Source organism: Dromiciops gliroides, chromosome 1 (genome assembly GCF_019393635.1).
Source record: "Dromiciops gliroides isolate mDroGli1 chromosome 1, mDroGli1.pri, whole genome shotgun sequence".
Classification (NCBI taxonomy): domain Eukaryota; kingdom Metazoa; phylum Chordata; class Mammalia; order Microbiotheria; family Microbiotheriidae; genus Dromiciops; species Dromiciops gliroides.
In genome coordinates, this window is record NC_057861.1 from 671,338,729 (window position 1) to 671,364,284 (window position 25,556).

General features: G+C 40.6%; 1 long non-coding RNA gene across 5 annotated transcripts; it reads right to left on the reverse strand.

Annotated features, from left to right (window-relative positions):
- Positions 1–2,724: 2,724 nt before the first annotated feature.
- Positions 2,725–24,018, reverse strand: LOC122736426. 5 transcript variants are annotated; one of them, XR_006354196.1, is made up of 7 exons: positions 23,914–24,018; positions 20,668–20,733; positions 17,353–17,393; positions 12,143–12,357; positions 6,807–6,941; positions 4,821–5,044; positions 2,725–2,880 (listed from the first exon to the last, which is right to left on the reverse strand). It is a non-coding gene; the product is annotated as an uncharacterized LOC122736426 (long non-coding RNA). The 5 variants fall into 5 exon arrangements; XR_006354199.1 differs by having other exon boundaries at positions 17,316–17,393; XR_006354198.1 differs by having other exon boundaries at positions 23,921–23,996.
- Positions 24,019–25,556: the final 1,538 nt, after the last annotated feature.

Consider the following 25,556-nt stretch of genomic DNA (forward strand, 5'->3'; position numbering starts at 1 on the left):
AACAGGACATTCTATGACACCATACTCATGGGTGGGAAGCATAGCAGCCAAAGGCTCTCTCTTACATTACTGTACTGAGTTGGCTCACCAACTTGTCTCACAGTCCTATTCCTTAGGGATTCCAACCAAGATCGCTGGATTGGGTTGACTGGAAATGTCATCTTGGAAAACTCTCCTTGGAGCCATGGTAGAAAGGTCCTTTCAAAGTCCTGCTCACCACTCCCACTTTTCTTTCCTCTTGTTACTGTCCTCTTAGTGGGAAGTGGTAGCTTCTGGTTTCTCATCTTTATGAGTTTATTTCTTTCATTTTTTACATCACTCTCATCTCAAACCTGTATGCCTTGCCATTTTCATCTTGATGATTCTAGACCCCTCACTCCAGTCCACAGGCAGAGGTGTCTCATTAAACCACTCACTCAAGAGCCTAATTCAACACTTCTCACAGATACTCAATTTAACTAATTGTTGGGCTTGCTACTCATGGTCCAGACCTCTAGAGGCCCTGGCAGTAGCTGTACCATAGGGCAACGTCATTGCAAAAAATCTATGATCCTATCAATTATCCTAATTTCGGTGGAGCTGGGCCATGACCTGAGTTCCTACTCTCCCAGAAGTTCTAGTTCTAAAATGAACCAAGTAAAGAATGTCTTCAACCTGAGGACAAAGACAGTCCTATAGCACTCATAGTGTATCACTACCTCTGGGTTCATTCTCCCATCTCTTACTGAATTAGCAGATTAGGTATCTTTTTTTTTTTCAGATTAGGTATCCTAAAGGACACTGTCTACATCTCCCTTCAGGGTTCTAAGGGTTAACCCTAAATTGGAGAGGGGGAGGAATTTAGTACTATAATTCATCAGCCCCCCAGCCTATATAGTCTGCCATATGGATCTGCAACTGTTTTTCTTAAAAATCTCAGATAATATTGCACATAGAATGAAGAAGATCAAAGAGTAAGATAATTACAATCACCTGGCTTTTTCTTAGGCTTAGCCTTTTCTTCTTTCAACCACTCTTCCTGATATAGGACTGTCTCTTCAGTGAAAGACCTCACTCTATTGCATAGTGACTGTCCAATGCGCTTGCTGATTTTGTATTTTCTTCAGGTTAGACCATAAGTTTTTGGTGGTGTTGGGTTTTTTTCTGTTTTTTTTTAAGGCCATTTATCCAAACAGGCCTGGGGCTCAAGGTACTAGACACTGGCTAATTATCAATCACCTCTTCCCATCTCTTTGATTCACCAGGAATTTCCTTTTCTACTACTTGGGGTTAACAATTCAATTAAGCACTCAGACACTTGACACTTACTAGCTGTGTGACCTTGGGGAAGTCACTTAACCCTCATTGCCCTGAAAAAAACCAAACAGATAAACAGACAAAAACAAACAATTCAATTAAGCAAATGATTAACAAATAACTACTGTGTGAAAGACACTAGACTAGGAACTTTAGGGATATAAAGATCAATAAAATGTGTTCTCTTCCTATGCCCAAAGGGCTGTCCCTTTGATCCAGCAATACAGCTTCAGCTCTTTTTGTGTTGGCTAAGAATTGGAAATCAAGAGGATTCACATTAATTGGTGAATAGCTAAATAAGTTGTGGTATATGATGGTAATGAGATATTATCGTGCTATAAGAAATGATGAGCAGGATGATTTCAGAAGGGCCTGGAAAGACTTGTATAAACTGACATATAGTGAAGTGAGCAGAACCAGGAGAACATTGTGCACAGTGACAGCACTATTGTTTGATGAAGAATTGTAAATGACTTAACTATTCTCAGCAATACAGTGATCCAAGACAACCCCAAAGACTAATGATGAAGCATACGATCCACCTCCAAAGAAAGAGCTGATATTGAACACAGCCTGAAACATGCTATTTTTCACTTTCTTTCATTTTTTCTTTTATTCAAGTTTTCTTATACAAAATGACTAACATGGCAATGTTTTACATAATTGCACATGTATAAGCTATATCTGATTGCTCAGGGAGGGGGAAGGCAAAGGAGGGAAAAAGGGATAAAATTTGGAACTCAAAACTTTAAATAAAAATACGTATTTTTTTTTAATGTATAAGGTATTTTATTTTTTCCGTTACATGTAAAGATAGTTCTCAACTTTTGTTTATACAAGCTTTACAATTTCAGATTTTTCTCCCTCCCTCCCCTCCCTCCCCCCTCCCCTAGACAGCAGGTAATCTGATATAGGTTATATCTATATATCTCTATACAAAAATATGTATTTTTTTAAAGAGTGAAAAAGAATTTGCTAATGGGAATAGATAATACAGAAAGAATAGCAACTAGGGTACATTCAGCAGCTGGTACAGGGACATAGGTTGCAAAAAGTTTTAAATTAACGTAAGCTGGAGAAAGGAACACAGTATTCTCAGCTCACATCCAGTGTCTTGGAAAAGTGGTCTGCCCCTGCTGTCACCTGCTTCTTTTTCTGGGTTAGAGAGATTTTGGTACTGCTGGTAGTGTGCTGGGCCATCCATCCAAGATTGGAGCCTTCTTCAGATGCAATAGGTGTATCCAGCTATCAACTCCCTTCCGTTTTTTGTTTGTTTGTTTTTTGGTGAGGCAATTGGGGTTAAATGACTTGCCCAGGGTCACACAGCTAGTAAGTGTTAAGTGTCTGAGGCTGGATTTGAACTCAGGTCCTCCTGAATCCAGGGCCGATGCTTTATCCACTGCGCCACCTAGCTGCCCCAATTCCCTTCAGTTTTGAAGCAGAGGGGGTGGTGAGCCAGACTTGGTAGAGACCTTTCCACCTGGGCTGAAGGGAATCCTTGCATAGGTGCCTTTTCCAATAGACCCAGTCTGCAGGTTCCAACTGCAGGGTAGGCTGATTTAAGATTGAGTCTCTAGAAAATAACTGAGAAACAAGATGATTAAGGTGATGAAGAGTGTGAGTGAGTCCTCTACGGTTAGACAGAAGAGAGACCTTAATGAGAGAGTTGCTGGAGGGAGAAAGAAGAGATATAGGATGCCCAGCGATAATTTCAAAGGGTGAAAGAGAATATTTACCAAAAAAGAGGTTGCTCTAAGGTTCAGAAGAACGAGGAGATGGCCATGACAAACCCAAATCACCTATAAATTTGCCAAGCTGAACCTTAATAAATTCATTCATATGCTCTGCCAGACTAGAGGATCGGGAGTGGTAAGCACAGTGTAAGTGTTGAAGCACTGGCCACACAGCTAACAATTGAGAGACAGATGAACCAGTAAAATGAGTACCCCTGTCACTGGGAATTTCTTTAGGAATTCCCCAGGTGGGAAAAACCCTTTCTAAAAAGCACTTGGCTACATTTGTTGCCCTGGTTTGCCTGCAAAGAAAAACTTCTAGCCAACAGGAAAACATGCAAACCCTAACTAATACAAACTTAGAACTGGAGAAGGACGGAAACTGAATAACATCAATCTGCTAGACTTGAAAGGGGGCCTCGGGGCGAGGGAATTTCCCTGGAGCAGGTCTTAGGGGCTTGCTAATATCGTATTTGGGGCAGATTTTGCATTGTAGAGAAATGTCATGTGCAGTTTCTCTCATTTTCCCCCACCAATATTTGTGGCCCAAACAAAGCAGCTTGTCCGGGTCCAGTGGTCCAGTGACTTAGAGTGCAGTATTCCATCATAGGCTGACACAGAGAGTCAAGGGGGATTGAGCTTCATTTGGCCCACGTCAGAACCCAGAGTTTTTATTCTTTTTGTACCCTTCCCGACTTGGCCTGTCTTGGATGAGAGAGGACAAGGTCTCTTGGACAGCAGCAAGCTCTGCTGGGGTTGATGTTAATTTGGGGGTGGGCCCAGCAGATGTAAAGGAAGTTGGACTAATAGGGACTGGGGGCTTCTGAGCAGCCTCCTGGGCATGCAGGTCAGCAAGGGCATTACCTAGGGCATGGGAAGAATCTCCACAGGATTGTTCTGGCACTTTAATAACAGCCACTGCTGGGGCAGCTAGGTGGTGCAGTGGATAGAGCACCGGCCCTGGATTCAGGAGGACCTGAGTTCAAATCCAGCCTCAGACACTTGACACTTACTAGCTGTGTGACCCTGGGCAAGTCACTTAACCCCAATTGCCTCACTAAAAATAAATAAATAACAGCCACTGCTGCTGGTAGCAAAAGGGAGTCAAGCAATCACTGGACTTGTGCCCCATTCTTTTTTTTTCCCCCCTTGGAGACCCACTTGCTATATTCAGCTTATTTTATACACAACAACACAACCGGGGGCCTAAAGTGTGCAAAGTTAAAGCCTTCAGTCGTGGCTGGGGATGGAGAAGAGGCTATGGGTTGGAGCAGCAAGGGAATGAGACTGAACAGGTTGCCTTCCCTCTTGGCAGTCTCTGCTCCCCATTGCCTCTGGGGAGGGCAGACTTAAGACCAAGTCCCTGCGGGCAGCTGGAGGGACCAGGGGAAGGGGGCAGAGACCTTCCTCTGGCTGGTGGGGCGAGGAGGGGGCATAGAGGAACAAAGAAGTCTCCTTGGCCTGGAGGCCCACAACAGCCACTGTCTGAGGAAGTAGACTGCAGCTGGACAGAGGTGGGAAGGGGGAGGCAGGGCCAAGGAGAGCACCATTCGCTGTGGGGCGAGAGGGGTGGGAAGCTCCCTACAGGACAAGAAGCTAGGAATGCTGGGGTAGGGGCCTTCCCGGGAGCCACCACCATCCCTACCTCAGAGCCGGGGCCTCAGAACAGCCCATGTTTAGAGAAAAGGAGCAGGGTCTTGTGCCCCATTCTTAATGGGAGTGCCAGAGGAAGTCAGGAACCCTCAATATTTCTCTAACATACCAAAATCATGTGCCACCCCAAAAGCATACCTGCTAGCCATGTAAATGTTCACTCATTTTCCTCTTGTTCATTCGAAAGCTTCAAGTTTGGCTTATTGTGCTGAAGAAGCCAAAGGAAGGGGTCCCGATTCAATGATCTCTTCAGTAGTGGTGCTAGCATATCCACTAGTTAATTCACCAGAATCATTTCGGAGGCAGGAACCATCAGTGTACCAGGAATAATCTGGGATTTTTATCTGTTTCTTGGAGATCTTCTTAATGGGGGGAGAAGGGGGATGGGGGGGTGCAGTAAAATAATAAAGTCAAAAATTTCGGTGAGGCAATTGGGGTTAAGTGACTTGCCCAGGGTCACACAGCTAGTAAATGTCAAGTGTCTGAGATTTGAACTCAGGTCCTCCTGAATCCAGGGCTGGTGCTCTATCCACTATGCCACCTAGCAGCCCCAAAGTCAACAATTTTAACACAATCATGATCCTGAGTGTGGTCAGGGTCCCCATCCTCTTTGCTCCAGAGGAGTGGATGAGGATAAGGAGATCATAAAGGGGCTGAGCTAACAAGGAAAAGGAGGGGCTCCACAACAACCTGCAGTAGTCACAAGGCCCAGAAAACCACAAAGCTGTTGCTTACTTGAAGGATGGGGGAAGTTCATCCCTGAAGTCAGTCTGGCAGGATCAAGGCTGAGACTATTGGTTGATATCAGATGTCCTAAAAACTTAACCTGGGGACAAGCAAACTGTAGCTTTTCAGGAGAGATACCAGAGTTCTCTTGGAAAGTAGACAAGAATCTGTTATAAAAATCAAAAACTGACTCTCCTATTTTTTGGGTGCAAGACTGAATTTTTCTCTAATCCACAGGTTTAGGGAAAGCCTTAGGGATTGCTGCTAATAAAACCTCCCCAGTTTTTCCTGCTTCTCGGAGGTATACATCAGATCCCACTTTTTCACTTGTTATGCAACTTATATACTCAAGGGGAGTGCCCCAACAAGCTGTTTGAAACCAGTGGGGAGCCTCTCTCGAGGGCCTTAAACGGGTTTGGGCAAGCTAATAAAGATCAAAGAGGCCAGATTGGTAGGTGGAGAGTGTAATTGAAAACTCTTGGGCAAAATTTACAGGATTTTCAGAATTTAGGAAACTCCTTGGCCATGGCTCGGAGTTCAGCCTTAGTCCAAGGGTGAAAGATGCCTGAAATGTTTTAGTATTGTCTGCTCCCTTGGTTTTGAAGGGAAAACGGGACAGAGGACCCTCAGGTGAATGGAGGGTAATTTGAAGGAGATCTCTTGAAGAGGTTGGTTTCTCAAGAGTAATTTTTAGGGCCTCTTTAAGGTGTTTCACTTCCTCAAATAGAACCTCAACCTGATTTTTCGGTCTGTTCTTTCTCCTCTTTTGATTTAGAGACCTCTTTCTGAGGGAGACAAATCTTACTCTCCTGTTCCCTTTTTTTCTAACTTTAAATTCTGGGTATTTTCTGGAGGGGAGGACCATTCAGATTCCTTCTTAGTCAATTCAAAATGCCATCAAAAGGGGCAGCTAGGTGGCGCGGTGGTTAAAGCAGTGGGCCTGGATTCAGGAGGACCTGAGTTCAAATCCAGCCTCAGACACTTGACATTTACTAGCTGTGTGACCCTGGGCAAGTCACTTAACCCTCATTGCACTGCCCCCCCCCAATGCCATCAAAAGAATGAGTCCCCCTCAGGGCTTTTTATCTTGGGTCCAGCCAAATCAATATTAAGCCGCAAAAAAAAAAAAAAAAAAAAAAATCCATTTTACTGCAGTCAAAGGAGCTCCACTTGGGCCAACAGTTTTGTGGGTCAGACTTAGTCAAATTTTTTCAACTTTCCAAGTATTTGCAAGGACATGATCCATACTTGGAAAACATAACTGGCAGTGGTCCAGTTTGGTGCACATGCCAAAGTAGACCACAAATTACCCATGGGTTTTGCCAGACCCCAGATCAAAGAGCTCTAGGAACTCAAGCGAAAAAAACCATGAGTTCTGGATTTGAGAGACTCACTTACCCAGGCAGAACCTCCGAGTTTGAGTCCAGGCTGGAACACAAAGGATTCCTGCTGGTGCCAAGTGTGCGAAGCAAAAAACGGGGTTCAACTTAGCAGGGGTCTTCAAATCTCAGTGAAACCTCCAAATATGTCAACCTGAAATTTAATAAAAACAATAAATATAACAAAATGAAGGTCTTTAATGGGGGCAGAGGAGTTATATCTTATGGTATTGCATAGAAGGTGCTAAGAATATCCAAAGAGGCGCAGCTAGGTGTCGCAGTGGATAGAGTACTGGCCCTGAAGTCAGGAGGACCTGAGTTCAAATCCTACCTCAGACACTTGACAGTTACTAGCTGTGTGACCCTGGGCAAGTCGCTTAATCCCAATTGCCTCACCAAAAAACCCAAAACAAAACCAAAAAAAGAATATCCAAAAATTGGGGTCTACCCAGTTTTCTAAAACAGAGTTTACAAAGGGTACAAACAAAAAACAGACAAGTGAAAAGACTGCCTTTGGAGTTGGTTACTTCAAAGGTTTCAAGGGTTAAGTTCTTTTACATACCAAGCTGAGAGTGAAAGTAATCAGGGGCTGGAATTGACAAAGTCTGGCCAGCCCAGGGAATTCACTGGTCTGGGGAAACAAAACTAGATGAAGTTAATCAGTTCTCAGTTAATTGTGTTTGTTAGTGAATACTAGGTAATTTAGGCTAAGATTTTGCATTAGCTTTCATTTAGCAGCTATGCCAAGAAAAAAGCTTCAGGACTTAACATACATAAATAACAACCATGTCTTTCTCACTATGTGTTAATAAAATTGATTTTTTTAACCTTAGGGCAATACTTTATACCATTTCATCTTTTTGATTTTTCACTTATTCTAGTCTGTTATGATCCATCTGGATCGGTACGCTAAAAATATGAGTTCTTCAAGATAGGTATAACAAGAATGTTTTCAAGACAGGCTCCCACTTGGAACAGTCACAGACAAGCAACTATTATCTCTTCTCATACTGCAGGCTGGTCTTTCCTAATGGCAACAGTAAAAGGGCTTGAATAATATTTCTAGTAACTTGGTTATCTCAGAGAAAGGAGTTCTCCCTTCAGTATGAAAACAAAGAAGAAAAATAGATCATATGATTATATCAGTAGATGCAGGAAAAGATTTTGACAAAATACAACCCCCATTCCTATTAAAAACACTAGAAAGCATAGAAATAAATGGAGTCTTTCTTAAAATGAAAAGTAGTATCTATCTAAAACCAAGAGCAAGCATTATCTGTAATGGGGATAAACTAGATGCCTTCCCAATAAGATCAGGGGTGAAGCAAGGATGTCCATTATCACCATTATTTAATATTGTACTAGAAATTCTAGCTATAGCAATAATACAAAAAAATTGAGGATTCAAATTTGTAGACAAGGCAGTAGCAGTTTAAAAATAACATTTAAGCTACTGTGGAAATCTAGGCATCCTAAATACCTGAATGTGTACAGAGGAAGAAAGTGAACAACATTGCATTTTATCAGTATTATAAACAAATGAAATTTTAATTATCAGCCTCGAAAATAAAAGCTATTTAAAATTGGAATCATAAAAAGTAATAGCCCCTGGAGAGTAAGAATTATTTCATTCTTTGTATTTGTATCCCTAGTCAGTCAGTCAATCAGTCAACCAGCATTCAGCTCAGTAGTACAGTGGATAGAGCACTGGAATTAGAATTAGGAAGCCAAGTTTAAATTTTGCCTCAAACACTTATTAGTTATGTCATCCTGGGCAAGTCTATGTAACTCAGTTTCTATGTCAAATGGGTATATAATATTGCCTATCTCTCAGGGTTGTTGTGAGGATAAAATGAGATGTTATTAAGCATGTTGCAAACTTTAAAGTGCAAAATAAATGCTAGCTATTATTTATTAATGGTTACTATATGCTAGGCACTGTGCTAAGTGCACCTTGCAGTGCCTAGAACATTGTAGGTGCTTAATATTAGCTGACTGATTTGAAGGGGCACCATGATTGGCTGAGCAGAAAACAGGAACTAAGATTATAACCAAGAATCACCTACCTAGTGAAACAGTATAATCCTGGGGGGGGGGGGGGAGAGGAGTGGATATTTAATGAAATAGAGAACTTTCAAATATTCTTGATGAGAAGGCTAAATAGAAAATCGATTTTCAAATACAAGGCTCAAGAGAAGTGTAAAAAGGTAACAGGAAAAAGAAAACATAAGGGGTTCAATAAGGTTAAACTGTTTACATTCCTACACAGGAAGATGATACTTGTAACTCTTAAAAACTTTATCACTATTAGGGCAGTTAGGAGGAGTATACATAGAAGGTGCAAATGTGAGTATGGGGCAATTGTGATGAGATGATACTCCCCTCCAAAATAATTAATGGGTGACTAAGAGGGATGCACTGGGATAAGGGATAAGGGAGGGGTAGAATGAGGCAAATTATCTCACATGAAAGAGGTACAAATGAGCTATTACACTGGAAGGTAAGATGGGGGAACAGAGGACAATGCTTGAACTTTGCTCTGATCTGAATTGGCTTAAAGATGGAATAATATACACACTCGATTTGGAATAGAAAGCTATCTTGTCCTATAGGGAAGTAAAAGGAAATGGGTATAAAAGAAGGGGGGAAGGGAAAAAGAAAAGAGGGTAGATTGAGGGAGGTAGTGGTCAGAAGCAAAACACTTATGAGGGTGAGGGAGCAGAGAGGAAGAAAGAAAAAGAGAGAGAAAGAAATAAACAGGGGGGAGATAGGATAGAGGGAAATACATAGTAATCATAACTGTGATTGTGAATGGGATTAACACCTATAAAATGGAAGCCAATAGTATAGTGGATTAAAAACCAGAATCCTACAATATGTTCTTTATAAGAAACATATTTAAAATAGAAGGACACACACAGAGTAAAGGTAAGGGGCTGGAGCAGAATCTATTATGCTTCAACTGAAGTAAAAAAGGGAGGGGAGGGTAGCAATCATGATCTCAGACAAAGCAAAAGCAAAAATAGATCTAATTATAAGAGATAAGGAAGGAAACTACATCGTTCTAAAAAAAAAAAGTAGCGTATGTGCAACAAACAGCATCCAAATATTTAAAGGATAATTAAAATGAGTTACAGGAGTAAATAGACAGTATTACTATGCTAGTGGAGGATAATCAGCTAAGAAACTAATTGAAATAAGTAACAACTTTAGCAAAGTTGTAGCATATAGAATAAACCTGCATAAATTATCAACATTTCTATTTATTAACAACAAAGTCTGGCAGTGAGATATATAAAGAGAAATTCCATTTAAAATAATGGGGAAAAAAATAAAAATAAAATAACAGTAGACAATATGAAACACTTGGGTGTCTGTCAAGACAAATCCAGGAACTATGTGAACACAATTACAAAACACTTTTCACACAAAATCAGATTTAAACAACCGGAAAAATATTAATTGCTCATGGGTAAGTCAATCCAATATAATAAAATGACAATTTTTTATTTTGAGGGCACTTAGTAGTCATAGATATGAAATCATGGCTGTCACCCTACCAGGAACAGGGTCAGAGATGCAGATTTCCAAAGCACGGAAGTTGCTGAACTGCCTCACCCCCACCCCCACAGAGCTGGGGCAAGGTGGAGAGGAATGACTTGCTTCTGCCAGCAAGCAGGTCATTTTTAAGGACAGAGACTGGAGCTGAAAACCAACTGAGGGATGTGGATCTGTTATGTTCTGCTATCCCCCCTCTTTCTTAATTTAATAAGCACAGGGGCAGCTAGGTGGCGCAGTGGATAGAGCACTGGCCCTGGAGTCAGGAGGACCTGAATTCAAATCTGGCCTCAGACATTTAACACTTACTAGCTGTGTGACCCTGGGCAAGTCACTTAACCCCAATTTACCTCACTAAGAAAAAAAATAATTAATTTAATAAGCACTAGTGCTTCTGAATTTTCTCAATCAGAAGGCCAATCTCTTTTGACCATCTCACTATTCAATCCTTTGAGGCTGTTTTGAAAGTAATCCAAGTTCTTTAGAGATCTGGCAAAACTTGGAGTAGGTTTAAATTATCAAGCTTGAAGACCCAACCCCGTGAGAGCTGATGAAGAATTTGCCACCATCATCTTCTTTCATAGTTTACTCTTCTCAGTCCTTCCTAGTGGAGTGGCCACCCACAGTAGCAGGACATCAGACCAATCACCAAACACATTCCCACTTTTCAGGTAAGACTTTTCTCATTTCCCGCCCCCCCCCCACCGGTCCCCATGCTACCAGCCACAAAGCCATACTAGCTGACCCAAGGACTAATGCATGAGCTTGCAACAAAATCATCATATTCCTCCTCAGTATGGGTTAACAGATGTCGAGAAAAGCCTGAGTTCCACATAAAGGCTTCCCCACATACCTGACATGTATATGGGTTTTTTTCTGCTATGAGTTCTATGATGTACTAAAACATTTGACTTATGAATGAAAGCTTTCCCACATTGATTACATGTGTAGGGTTTCTCACCAGTGTGAATTCTCACATGTTCAGTAAGGCTTCTACTTCTGGTAAAAGTTTTCCCACACACTTCACATTCATGTTTTTCCTTCTCTCTAGTATGACTTCTCTGGTGAAAAACAAGGGTTCTATTTCTTGTAAGTTTTCCCACAATCTTTACATTCATACACCTTTGCCCCATTGTGAATTCTCTGGTGAGAAACAAGGCTTCTGTTCATTCTGAATGATTTGCCACACTCTTTACATGCAAACAATCCTTCCTTCATGTGAACTTTCTGATGTTGAACAAGGGATTTGCTTCTTGAAAATGATTTGTCACACTCATTACATCTATAGGGTCTCTCTCCAGTATGAATTCTCTGATGATCAATAAGGTTTCCTTTTCTTGTAAAAGTTTTACCACACTGTTTACATTCATAGTAATTTGGCCTAGCTTGGATATTCACAGGTGGACTAAAAATTGCCATGTGACTGAAAGTTCCCCCACACTCATTATGTGAGTATAGATTTTTTATCAGTGCATATCATCTGATGAATAAGGGAGTGGGAAATCCCACCAAGGTCATTCCCACCATCATTATATCCTTGGGGGGGGGGGGTTGTTCATTCTTTGATGAAAAATTTTGTTCAGTTATCTGATTTTGACTAAACCCTGGCATAAGACTAGAAGCTTTCCCATCATCATTACATTTATCAACTCTCTCCTCATTCTGTTCCAAGTGTTCATCATATTTATGAATTTCCTCTTGTTTAGGAAAGCTCTGATGAATACTAAGGCTTGAGCTAACATGTTCTCCCAAATTCTCATCTGTTTCCTCTGTGGTGGTTTTTGTTTCCTTGATTACCTTGTATTCAAAATCTCCTTCCTCTACCTTCATTCTTTCCAGTGTGGGGTTTCCCCACTGTCTCTTCCACCCAGCCTTCTGTTTACAAGATGCTGTAACCTCAGGTTGATCAGAAACATTGCTCTGGACACTTTGTAAGTATGCTGCTGGTGATTCTTCAGAAATTTCTTGCTTTATAGTTATCAACTTCTCTTACTCAAATTTGGCTTTACCATCTGAAACAAAAAAAAATCGAGAAAAGGCATTTGTTCTGTGTTGAGGAATGGAAAAAATATCAAGTAATACTAAAGTATCTTATTATAATAGGAGTGCATGACCTTCATTTTTTTAAAAGACCTTTAAGAGGTAAGAAAGTAAAAAACTATCATGGACAAAACAATGGGAAAAAATCATTCAATAAAAATTTCTGGAAAAACTGAATACTAATTTAGGCAAAACTAGAGTTATATTCACATGTCCTACCATAAATCACATTTAAGTTCCAGATGGCATTATAGATAGAGATATTTGTATATTATATGTGTGTGTGTACATACATATATGTATATGTGTATATATAGCATATGTATATATAATTTAGAAGAAGAGGGGATGATAAATTTATCACAATTGTAGAGATATGGAAAATTTCTATGTATTTGAGTGGAAGAAATTATAAGAAACAAAATAGCTGAACTCTATGTTTTTAAAAATAATTTTGTACAATAACAAGTCAGGCATCAAAAAAAGTAGAGAGACATCGAGCATGGAGCCAAGATGGCGGAGAGGAATCAGCAAGCTGCCTGAGCTCTCCTTCTGTTCCCTCAAAAAGAACATTAAATCAAGCCTCTGGATGGATTCTGAAACTATAGAACCTGCAAAGAGACAGAGAGACACAGTCTTCCAACCAGAGATAATTTAGAAGACTTCAGGAAAGGTCGGTCTGACTCGGGAAAAAGGGAGGCACAACGCAGGGCAGCAACCCAGTGCCAAGGGGGTTGGGGCAAGTCAGCAGGAAGCTGCAGGCCACAGCCGAATAACTGAGGCCCCTGGATCCTGGCTCAAAAATCTGGTGGCCCAGCAGAACAGTGGAAAAACCTACCTGCACCAGCCGAGAGGGCAAGTTGCCAGCTGGAAGGTCACAAACAGGATAGGTGTGACTAGGCCCACTGATCCTAGTGTGCTCAGGAAGTGCAGGGTGGGGGAACTGCACACACCATAAAGGCCTCAGTGTAAAAAGCCGGCAACACAGCACGAGAAGCTCAAAACAGGAACCCTGTGCCCCCAGAGCAGACCTCAACTTTAAAAATCAATAAATAAGCTGCAATAATGAGTAAGAAGCAAAAAAGAGCCCTCCATTGAGAGTTTCTGTATCAACAGGGAAGAGGCAAACACAAACTCAGATGAGGACAATACCCTCAAATTGCCTACATGTGAAACCTCACGAGGGAAGGTGAATTGGTCTCAAGAACAAAAAGCCTTCCTGGAAGAGCTCGAAAAGGATTTTAAAAATCAATTGAGAGAGGTAGAAGAAAAAATGGGGAGAGAAATGAAAGCAAAATAAGAAAACTATGAAAAAAAGAATCAGTAGCTTGGAAAAGGAAGCACAAAGATTGACTGCAGAAAACAATTCCTTAAAAAATTCATCTGGCCAAATGGAAAAAAAGGTGCATAATTTCACTGAAGAAAACAATGCTTTAAAAAACTCATTTGGCCAAATGGAAAAAAAGGTGCATGATCTCATTGAAGAAAACAATGCCTTAAAAAATTCATCTGGCCAAATGGAAAAAAAGGTGCATAATCTCAGTGAAGAAAACAATGCCTTAAAAATTAATTTGGACAAATGGAAAAAAAGGTGCATAATTTCAGTGAAGAAAACAATGCCTTTAAAATTAAAATCGAACAGTTGGAAGATAAAGAATCCATGAGACACTAGGAATCAGTCAAGCAGAATCAAAAGAATGAAAAAATAGAAGAAAATGTGAAAAAAAGTAGAGAAATCTTTGCAGCAAATATTGTGATAAAAATCTATACTGACACATATTTACAAGAGTAAACTCCGTTATTCAAAAAGTATTGAACACAGGCAGCTAGGTGGTGCAGTGGATAAAGCACTGGCCCTGGATTCAGGAGGACCTGAGTTCAAATCCAGCCTCAGACACTTGACACTTACTAGCTGTGTGACCCTGGGCAAGTTACTTAACCTTCATTGCCCCACAAAAAGAAAAAAGAAAACAAAAGTATTGAACAGGTGTAATCAAAGGAGGAAACACAAATTGTTGATACACACTTAGTTTCTTTCAGGTCCCAGCTAAAAACTCATCCCCTACAGGAAGCCTTTCCCAATCTCTCCTAATTCTAGAGTCTTCCCTTGGTTATTTCCTATTTATCCTGTATGTAGCTTGTTTGTTGTCTCTCTGATTCACTGGTGAGCTCCTTAAGCGCAAAGACTTTCTTTTGCCTCTTTTTGTATTCCTAAGGCTTAGCACGAGATTGAGGATACTCAGAAATTTCCATGTCATTCAAATCTAATTTTCCCCCATTGCGTTAATTCTGTATGTCCCTTTATCTTTCTGTTGGAATTATCTAGTGCTGAAAAAGGAAGATTAGTATTAAAATTTACTACTATTATTATGTTCTTATTAATGTCTTTATAATTCATCCAATTTTTAAGGATTCACATTCTGTACCATTTGGTATGTATGCACATATACATATTTAATATTTCTTCACTGTTTTATGTGTAATATTACTCACTTCTCTTTATCGAACTTTATTGCTGCCAAACCTGACATCATGATTATAATTCCTGCTTTTTGAAGTTTCCTGAAACATAGTTTACTCCACTCCCATAATTTCATTCTAAGTGTATCTATATGCTATAAAAATGTTTATTACATGCAATAAATGTATGAGGTTTGTGGTTTGCATTTATACCTTGCTTATCTTTCATTTTCATTGGTGTGTTTAATCCATTTCTATTTCACTATAATTGATAAACCTTCATTTCTTTCCATCTAACTCTTATAGTTTCCCTCTTCCTTTATAGTCAGAGTAGGTTTCTGTGGTTTGTTTTGATTCTTGCCATTAATTTGATCCTAGTCTCCTCACACTCACCCTTCCTCAACATCCTCTATTATCTCGACCCAGCTGAAGTTCCTGGAGCTTATTTGTATTATTTTTTTTCACTGTCTCTTTTTACTACATTCAGATTAGCATGTAGTACCTAATCCTCCCTTTTCTACCTTTCCTCCTACCCCATCAATTCTATTAATTTCAAAAACATAGATATATAATGTCCTCTTCCAAGAAATGTTTGTTGCCAATAAAAGGTCTCCATCTTGCCTGCTTATCCTTCTTCCTTCTTCTGTTCTTAACTCTCCTGTCATCTCCCTATTTCTCCCCCACCACCACTGTCATTTTTTAAAGAAAAAAAGCCTACATATCTAGCTTTATCTAGGCCTATAAAATTACTTTCACTTTTTAATCTCTTACTGCTATCTGACTTGTTGATGGGTTTATTTTTAACTTGTTTATGATTATTTTGTATATCCATTCACCTCTAGCTCCTTTTGAAGAAATTATTCAAATTCTTCTTTTACTAAATGTTCGATTTTTGTCATTGATGATTAAGCTCATAACTTATTTGAAGGTATGATCTAATATGCTTTTCTTTTTTAATATTTTATTACCATTTTTCTCTTGGTGTCTCATAAATAATTAATACCTGGGATTCTGGATGACTTTCCTTGAAATGGGAAAGGATTTTTGTCTTGGCTGCACATAATATCATACTGTTTAATGTAATTCTAAAAGCTAATTATTACATTTCTTGGTGAGTTAAACTAGGAGTTTCCTCCTGGTGGTATTTTATGGATACTCTTTATCTGTGCTGTGTTTGCAATGTGTCTGTGAAATTTCCCCATATCATTTCCTATAGTGTGCTATTCAGGGGGATGTTATAATGTTTTTTTCAAAAATACATCTTTATTGTGTATATTGTTTTCTTGGTTTTTATTACCTCATTTGTCTTCAGTTGCTATAAGTCTCCTTAAGTTTCTCTAAATTCTTCACATATGTAATTATATAGCTATTACATATCACATATGTAATTTCTTATTACATATCACATAATTATTTCTTATTATATATCACATATGTAATTTCTTATGACTCAGTAATATTCCATTACATTCATGTACCACAGTTCGAGCATTTGCCAATCAACTTCATTTGATTTTTAAAAGAATCTGTTTTGGAAAAAAAAAGGAATCTGTTCTGGAAACATCTCCTGTCATTTGTTCTAAATTCTCTACTCTTAGAATTAATTTTCTTTCTTGAAAAAAAGTTTTCATTTCATAGGATCACAAATCATAAATTTAGAGTCAGAAGGGACCTTAGAGGTCATTCAGTTCAACCTTCCCATTTTATAGATGAGGAAAGTTAGGTCCAGGAAGCTGAAATAACTTGCCCAGCATCATACAACTACTCAGTGTGTAAGATAGGATTCAAACCTAGGTCTTTTTTTTTTAAGTTTAATTTTTTTCTATTTACAAAGATCTATTTGTTCTTCCTCCCACCTCCTTTCCCCACCTGGGGGAAGCAATAAAAAATAAAAATCTTATAACAAATAGGAATAGTCAGAAAAAACAAATTCTCACATTGGTCATGTCCAAAAAAATATATGAGGGGCAGCTAGGTGGCGCAGTCGATAGAGCACCAGCCCTGGATTCAGGAGGACCTGAGTTCAAATCTGACCTCAGACACTTAACACTTACTAGCTGTGTGACCCTGGGCAAGTTACTTAACCCCAATTACCTCACCAAAAAAAAAAAGTGACTGATGTAAAAACCAAAAATATATATGCTTCATTTTGTAACCTGTTTCTATCACCTCTCTGTCAAGAAGTATGTAGCATGATTTATCACTGGTCCTTCTTACATCTTTCCAAGTTATTTATTTCTCCCTTTTGGTTTTCCTCCTACCTCTCTGATTGTTCCCAATCTCCTTCACCAAATCACTATTCATGGAATGTGCACAAAATGTGGGTATACCCAAGGTTCTATCCTAGGCCCTCTTCTCTTTTCTCCCTATACTCTTTTCACATGGTGACCTCATCAGCTCCCAGGAATTCAATTATCGGAGCAGCTAGGTGGCGCAGTGGATAAAGCACCGGCCCTGAATTCAGGAGTACCTGAGTTCAAATCCGGCTTCAGACACTTGAGACTTACTAGTTGTATGACTCTGGGCAAGTCACTTAACCCCCATTACCCTGCAAAAAAAAAAAAAAAAGGAATTCAATTATCATCTAAATTCAGATGATTTTCAAATCTTTATATTCAGGTCTAGTCTCTCTCTTGAGTTTTAGTCCCACATCACAAATAGCCTATTAGAACTTAGAATTAGATATCCCATATGGATCTGTGATAAAAATAATGGAATTTGGCAGATGGCCAGGGGTCCCACCTGATTGATTTAGTATTGTTTGAGAAACAGACTAAGTACCTACTTGGGATGATTAGATATAGGCCACACCTGGCCTGGCCTGAGTGACATATACTGCTGACGTCAGCAGGGGGATCACTCTCAGCAGTGCAACTGGAAGGACCTCCCTTTTAGGGGAGGGAGAGAAAAAGTAGAAAACGGAAAGGGAAAGCTCGCTCAGAGGACATCTCTCTTTCTTGTTGGTGAGCTTCCAAGAGAGGGCTGGAGAGGGGCTGCACAGCTGACTCCCATAGAGACTATGGACCCCAGGTAGTGAGTTAATAGAAACAAGGCCAGCTCTTTGAATTAGCTGAGCTGGAAGCAAGTTTGGGGATTGAGACAGTCTTTGCTAGGGCCAGGAAGCTTATCCATTTTTCTCTTCCCCTATTCCCTTGTCACTGGCTTTATTAACTTCACCTTTGTTATATCTTTTATTCCCATTAATAAAACCTGATTTGTTTGTGGAAAAGAGGCTGTTAATCTCCTTTCTTATTAGCCTGGGAGAAATAACTAAAAAAAAGGCAGTTTGGAAAAGAGGAAACTTTGGACCTAGAGGTCCCTCATTATTTTCTGAACCCCAATATTACGGCAAGCCACCCAATTAACTCTCCACATATTAAATTTGACCCCTACAGATCCCAAATTCAACATGTCCAAAACTCCACCCCTCTTCTGAACTTCTTTGGAACTCTTAAGAGAACCACTAGCCTTCCATTCACACATACTCATCCTCAGTGCCTCACTCTACATAGCTAATGAGTTGCCAAATAGTTAATCTTTAATTTCCCCCACTATCTCTCATACATCTCTTTCTCTGCATTAATATAGCTGCCACCCTCATTCACACCTTCATAACCTTTCCCTAGGACTATAATAATGACCTCTCATTTGGCCTCCCCATTCCAATACATTCTCCTAAAGAGTGGGTCTGACCATATCAACCCCCTACTCAAAAAACTCCAGAGGCTCCCTATCACTTCTAGGATAAAATATAAACTCCTTTGGCATTTAAAGCACTTCACAACCTGGTCCCTTCCTACCAGTCCTCACATTACTTCCCTTGATTCTGATCCAGTCACACTGGCCTATTTGCTCCTCCATCTCTAGTGTCCATGCCTTTACACTGGCTGTCCCCCACTCATGGTATGCTTTCCATCCCTATCTCTGGCTTTTAGAATCTCTGGTTTCCTTCAAGGAGCAGCTAAGCACTCCCTCCAACAGGGGTCCTTTCTCAGTGACTCTCCTTGCCTGCTTGCCCAGCTGTATTGCCCTCCCATCTAAAGATTCCTTGTGTCTATTCTCTATTTGTATATCTCTATGTATGCATTGTTTTCTCTCTGTTGATCTCTATGTATACATGTTATCTTACCCATTAAATGCAAACTCCTTTAGGGAAAGGACTGATAGAATTTTGTCTTTTATCTTGTGAGAATTGGAATGACACCCCCTGCTGGGAAAGATATTGCAGGGAAGCTCTACCATAAGGAGAAAGCATGTGATTTTTTTTTTTGGCGGGGCAATGGGGGTTAAGTGACTTGCCCAGGGTCACAGCTAGTAAGTGTCAAGTGTCTGAGGCCAGATTTGAACTCAGGTACTCCTAAATCCAGGGCCAGTGCTTTCTCCACTGTGCTACCCTAGCCGCCCCCAAGCATGTGATTTAGAAACCATGTGACTTTAGGGTCTGGAATTTGCCCAGCATCCAGAAGTTACATCTATAGAACCACCTGTAGTTTCATGCTTGATCTATGTATTTCTCTTTACTAACCCCTAATATACTTTAATAAATACTTAATGCCCAAAGATTGGTGCTATACATTTTCTCATTTAAGGCGACCGCTCATTAGATTTTAGACATCATAGCTAGAATTTTAGCCCCTTACAATCTCCAGCATTGAGCACAATGCCTGATACAGTAAACAATTAACAAATGCTAATTGATTGATAAAGTGATGTGAAACAGGGATGAAGGGAATGCTAAGCATAATAACTCCATTTTTTTTTAGTGAGGCAATTGGGGTTAAGTGACTTGCCCAGGGTCACACAGCTAGTAAGTGTTAAGTGTCTGAGACTGGATTTGAACCCAGGTACTCCTGACTCCAGGGCCAGTGCTCTATCCACTTCGCCACCTAGCTGCCCCAATAACTCCATTTTAAAAAGCAGTTTAAAGTCACAAAGTGCTTTCTACACAACAATCCTGTAAGACCGATGATACAAGGATTATTTAGATCTTTCTACTCAAGGAAAACTAAGGATCAGATAGTAGAAGTGGCTTGCCCACAATCATATATCTTATAAGTGGCAGAGCCGGTATATGAACCCAGGACTTCTACAATATGGAAGACAAGAAGACCCACTACTCACCCAAAAGCTGAGTTAATAGAACATGAGAATGTTCCCAGTCACTGTACAAATATCTAATAAGGACAATATGGGATTTAAAGTAAAAAAGGAGGCTGAGTTTAATTTTTTGTTGGCACTATGCCAGGGTGCCATGCTTACTTGGGTGACAGGACTCAATTGCCATGAAAATAGGAACCCTATGGTTTGACTTTCTTCTTGATTTAGTTAGCTATTTCTCAAGTATCAGTTCATATTTTTTAAGTATCAGTTCTTATGATTTTCAATCTATGGATGATTTTAGCAAAATGAAAAAGAATAGTTCCTATTATGCTTTGTAACCCTTAAAGTAATTTTTTCCACAGCAACGATGAGACATGGTTGGTGAAAGTACTATGAGGCAGCTAGGTGGCAAATCAGGTAAAGTACTGGCCCTGAATTCAGGAGGACCTGAGTTCAAATCCAGCCTCAGACACTTGACACTTACTAGCTGTGTGACCCTGGGCAAGTCACTTAATCCTCATTGCCCCACAAAAAATAAAAAGTACTATGATTCCCATTTTACAATTAAATAACCAAGGCTTGATAGTTGCCTAAAGAAACACAGCAAGTAATTGTCAGAGCTGGGATATGAACCCATGGGTCAGCTCCATGCCCTTTTCTCTTTCTAAAATACTCAATGCCTCAAAGAAAAGGGGAAAACTTGAAGAGTTTTCCTCACTCACCAGCACGGAGCAATCTCTCTGACCTCTGTCTTGAGCTTCCTGCAGATTCCTCGATGCTTGCTGCAACTTAGAAATCGTAAGAGGTTTAGAAAATGGATATGCTGTTCAGGAGGAGAAAAAAGGGACAGGCTAAAGCATGGCATCACAGTGCTTTATCCCACAACCTCATCTGATCCCTGTTCCTTCAGAGGGAAGGGCAAGAAAGAAGTGGAATGCTCAGGGAGACTCTGGAAAGAAGGCTCAGAGGAAGGTAAAGGAGCCTAGAGGAGGGGGTGCAAGGCTTTTTTTTTTTAAACCAAAGAACAGGAAGTAAAAAAATCTAAGCTTTGATACATAGTTATACTTTATCCTCTCCTTAAGAGGATTGGAAAACTCCATGGAGAGATCTAGAGTGGAAACATCCAGGTAATTCTCAGCTCACAATCTGAGATATGTTTAGACCTTTTATAAAAAGGCCAAGAAGCAAGCAGCGCAGCTAGGTGGTGCAGTGGATAAAGCACCAGCCCTGGATTCAGGAGGAGCTGGGTTCAAATATGGCCTCAAACACTTGACACTTACTAACTGTGTGACCCTAGGAAAGTCACTTAACCCTCATTGCCCTGCCCCCCCCCAAAAGAGAGTTAATGGTGTTATAGCTACATCTGATTGCTAACCATCTCAGGGAGAGAGGAGGAGGGGAGGAGAGAGGGAGGAAAGGATAGAATTTGGGACTAAAAACTTTTTTAATGTTAAAAATTGTTTTAACATGTAATTAGGGGAAAATAAATTATTTTTTAAAGAGTCAAGGGTGCTGTTGTGATTGATTTTCTGGGGCTCAGGAGCTACAGTTATATCAGCTCTTTTCATAGTAACCCCAAACTGGAAACTAAGGGGAAACACACCTCTGGGGAATAGTTAGATTATGTTCTATGAATACAATGGAGTATTATTGTGCCATAAAAAATTACAAAGTGGACAGTTTCAGAGTAAACTGAGAAAACCTCTATGAAATGATGCAGAATGAAGTGAACAGAATTAGGAAAACAATTTAAATAATGACAACATAGACAAAAACAACTTTAAAAGACTTCAGAACTCTGTCAGTGCAAGTGATAAGCAGAGTCCAGAGGACTGAAGATAAAACACAGCACTCATCTCTGGCCAGGAAAGTGAGGGGCTTAAAATGCAGAATATGAAACATACATTTTTGGACATGGCCAAGGTGGGTGTATGTTTTCCTATATTATGCACATTTGTTATGGATTTTGTTTTTCAGGTTTTAAATTGTTCACTGAGGGGGAAGTGGAAGGAAGAGATATTAAATGCTTCTAAAAATAAATAACTAAGAAATGTCCAGTAGGCGACTAGTAATGAGAGCTGAAACACAGGTAAAAGACTAGGGCTAGTTATACAGATCTGAGTCATCTGCATAAAGATGATAATTAAACCCATGGGAGCCCATGAGATTACTAAGAGTTTATCCTAAAATTTCTTGTCCCCATCAACAGAAAGTAAGCTCCTTGTGAGTACTTTTGTATTTGTATCCCTGAACACCATGCTTGGCACTGAGCTTTAAAAAATTCTTGATTTGTAATCAATTGTGCTTTGAATATATTTTTTAAGCCTTCTTTTATTGACGGGTGGGGGTGAGGGTGAAATTCCTGTAATCCTTTTTGATCTCTCAAATTCTACCTTGCTCTCAATCAGTCTTTCTCAAATTTTTTGGTCTCGGGAACCCTTTATGCTCTTCAAAATTACTGAGACCCACCCCCCCAAAGATTTTGTGTATGAGTTGTACCTATCAATATTTGATTGATTAGAAATTAGTTACTAGTAATACATCTTAATATTATTACAAAAATAGTTTCATTCTCAATGAGAAGGGGAAAGGTAGATTTTGCTGAATAAAAACAGTAATTTAGACATTAAAAAAGAAAAGTTTTGACTTTGTGGACCCCCTGAAAGGGTCTCACTTTGATATCACACTTTGAGAGGCTCTAGTCTAGATCTTCCCCAATTTATGAACTTTGTGTGACTCTGTTGGCCTGTTTGTCTTTCTATCTATCTAAACTCTGACCCTGGTCCACCATAAGCAGGAACAGAAAGGAAGGAGCAGGAGGACAAGGAGAGAAGAAGAGAAGGATGGATATGGGGGGTGGGGAGGGAGTGAGGAGAATCAGTCAATAAGCATTTATTAAACACTTGCTATATGCTAGGCACTTACTAAGTGCTGGGGATGGAAAGGCAAAAGATAGTCCCTGCTCTCCAGGAGCTCACAATCTAATTTAGGAGCATTGGGAAAGGCTTACTGCAGAAGACAGGATTTTAACAGGAACCTAAAAGAATCCAGGGAAGTCAGCAGCTGGGATTTAGGAGGGAGAGCATTCCAGGCTTGGAAAGACCAGAGAAAATTCCAAAAGCAAAGACACGGAGTGATTATGGAAAGGTAGGAGAAGGTTAGGTTATGGAGGGCTTTGACTGCCAGAAAGAGCATTTTTGCATTTGCTCCAGGTGACAGAAAGCCAGTGGATTTTATGGAGTGGGGAGGAGATGGAGAGGAGCGGGGTGTGACACGATCAGACCTGCACTTCGGGAAAATCACCTTAGTAGCTGATTGGAGGAGGGATTGAAGTAGGGAGCGGCCTGAGGCAGGCTGACTCACCGGCAGGCTACTGAAACAATCCAGAGTGGTGGCAGTGCCAAAGGCGAGAAGGGGGCGCATATATATAAAGATGTTGCTAAGGTGAAAGCAACAGGCCCTAGCAACAGCTCGGATATGGTAGGTGAGGGATGGTGAGGAGTTAAGGATGACAGGTTGACACCTAGGTTGGGAGCCTGGGGGACTGGGAGGATGGCATTGCCCATTAGAGTAATAAGGAATTTGAGGGGGGCAGGGTAGGGATTAGGGAGAAAGAGAAATGAGTTCGGTTTTGGATGTGCAGAGTTTAAGATGTCTATGAGAGAGAGGGAGAACTGGAAAAAAAAAACCCTCACCCCCAGTCCCTGGGACGCCCCTCCCCCCCCCTTCCCAGCTCCTAGGGCAACCCCCTCATCCCCATCCCCTGCGACACCATCCCACCCCAGCCCCGACCCCGGCAGAACAGAGAAGGAAGGAAAAGCAGCCTCTTCCTACCCAGCCCCCGTCCTCTCCCTTCCCCCTGCCCCTGGGCTAAGACCCTCATAGCCCGGGAGCCCCCAGCCTCTGCACGCACTCAGCCCCTGGGAGCGTTGGGCGCTTCAGTCGGGCTGCAAGAAGTCCGTACGTACCCCTCACCTCGCTCCACGTTCCTCCCGCTCTCCAGGTCTCTTCTCTCCTCTCTCTAGGAAGACTGGAAGATTTTGGTTCTCGGGCAGAAAACAGGGGAGGCGGGGCGGGCTAAGGAGGGGGCGGGGGAGGGGGAACGGGGGGTGGGGCGGTAGAGGGACCAGAGAACTAAGGCTTAGAGGAAAGGAAGGATTCTTGGGAGGCAGAGATGAGCTGGAGAGCATCCCGGGCGTGGAGGCTCCGAAGTCGGGACAACAAGCCTTGGTTCTGAGAGTAAAGCTCATTGATTGATTGTTTGGTCAGTTGGAATTTAGATTCCATGAAGGAGGCAAGTAACATGAAATAAGCCTGGAAAGGTAAATTGGAGCCACCGTGTTAAAACTTTGAAGAGTCAGGCTGAGCTCCTATTTTATTATAGGAATAATAGCGAACCACTGAAGATTTTCAAGCGGGAAGAGTGGACTCTGTCATAGAAAAAATTATTTTGACACCTGTGGAGAGGATTGTTGGCAAAGGGGTAAGCGAAGAAAGAGGGTGAATAACACTGTAGTAAGCTAACGTAAGGATACTCTGTTCTGCCTACTCGTCACCCTACAAACTCCCTAATATTTCAATACTGCAAGGAATGTCAGGGTTGAAAGGGACTTCAGCATTGTCATCTAGTCCACCTGAATCTGGTGTTTAATGTTCTTGTATCTAATTTTAAAGCTCCTGGGAAAATAAATTGAGTAGAATAGGAACACTATGGAGCTAGGAAATGTTGGGTATTGATTCGTAGTCCATAAACCCTGGTACTCTGACCTAGTTTAGACTTTGCTTCTCTGATACCCAAGTAGGGAATTTCCATCTCCAATTCTAGGCTCTTACCCTCAGTGTAATTTCAGTTTAACAAATAGCTAGGTGGTGCAATGAATAGGGTACTGAACCTGGAGTCAAGATCTGAGTTTGAATCCCACCTTGAACACTCACTAGCTATGTGAATCTGGGAAAGCCATTTAGTCTCTCTGCCTCAGTTTCTTCATCCGTAAAAATGGGCATAATAACAGCTTCCTTGCAAAGTTGTTGTAAGGATCAAATGAAATAATGTTTGTAAAGCACTCTGCTAACCTTAAAATGATCTATAAATGCTAGTTGTTATTATTAAGCATTTACTGTATGCTGTGGTAGTTAAAAGAATAGATAAGACAGGGCATATGCCCTCATTGACTTCAAAGTCGAAAAGATTCAAGATTGAGATACAAAAAGATTTTAGAGAAACTGTATGAAGAATACTTGTATGAATTCAATACAGAATGAAGTGAGCAAAACCAAGAGAATGATTTATACAGTAACAATTGTAACAATAACATTGTAAAGACCAACAGCTTTAAAAGACTTTAGAACAGGGGCCGCTAGGTGGCGCAGTGGATAGGGCACTGGCCCTGGAGTCAGGAGTACCTGGGTTCAAATCCAGCCTCGGACACTTAACACTTACTAGCTGTGTGACCCTGGGCAAGTCACTTAACCCCAATTGCCTCACTAAAAAAAAAAAAAAACTTTAGAACTCTGATCTATGTAGTGAAAAACCACCAGTCAAGGGGACTAAAAGATGAAATATACAATATGTGTGGGTGGGAGAACAAGCCTTGCTTTCGCCATGATAGAG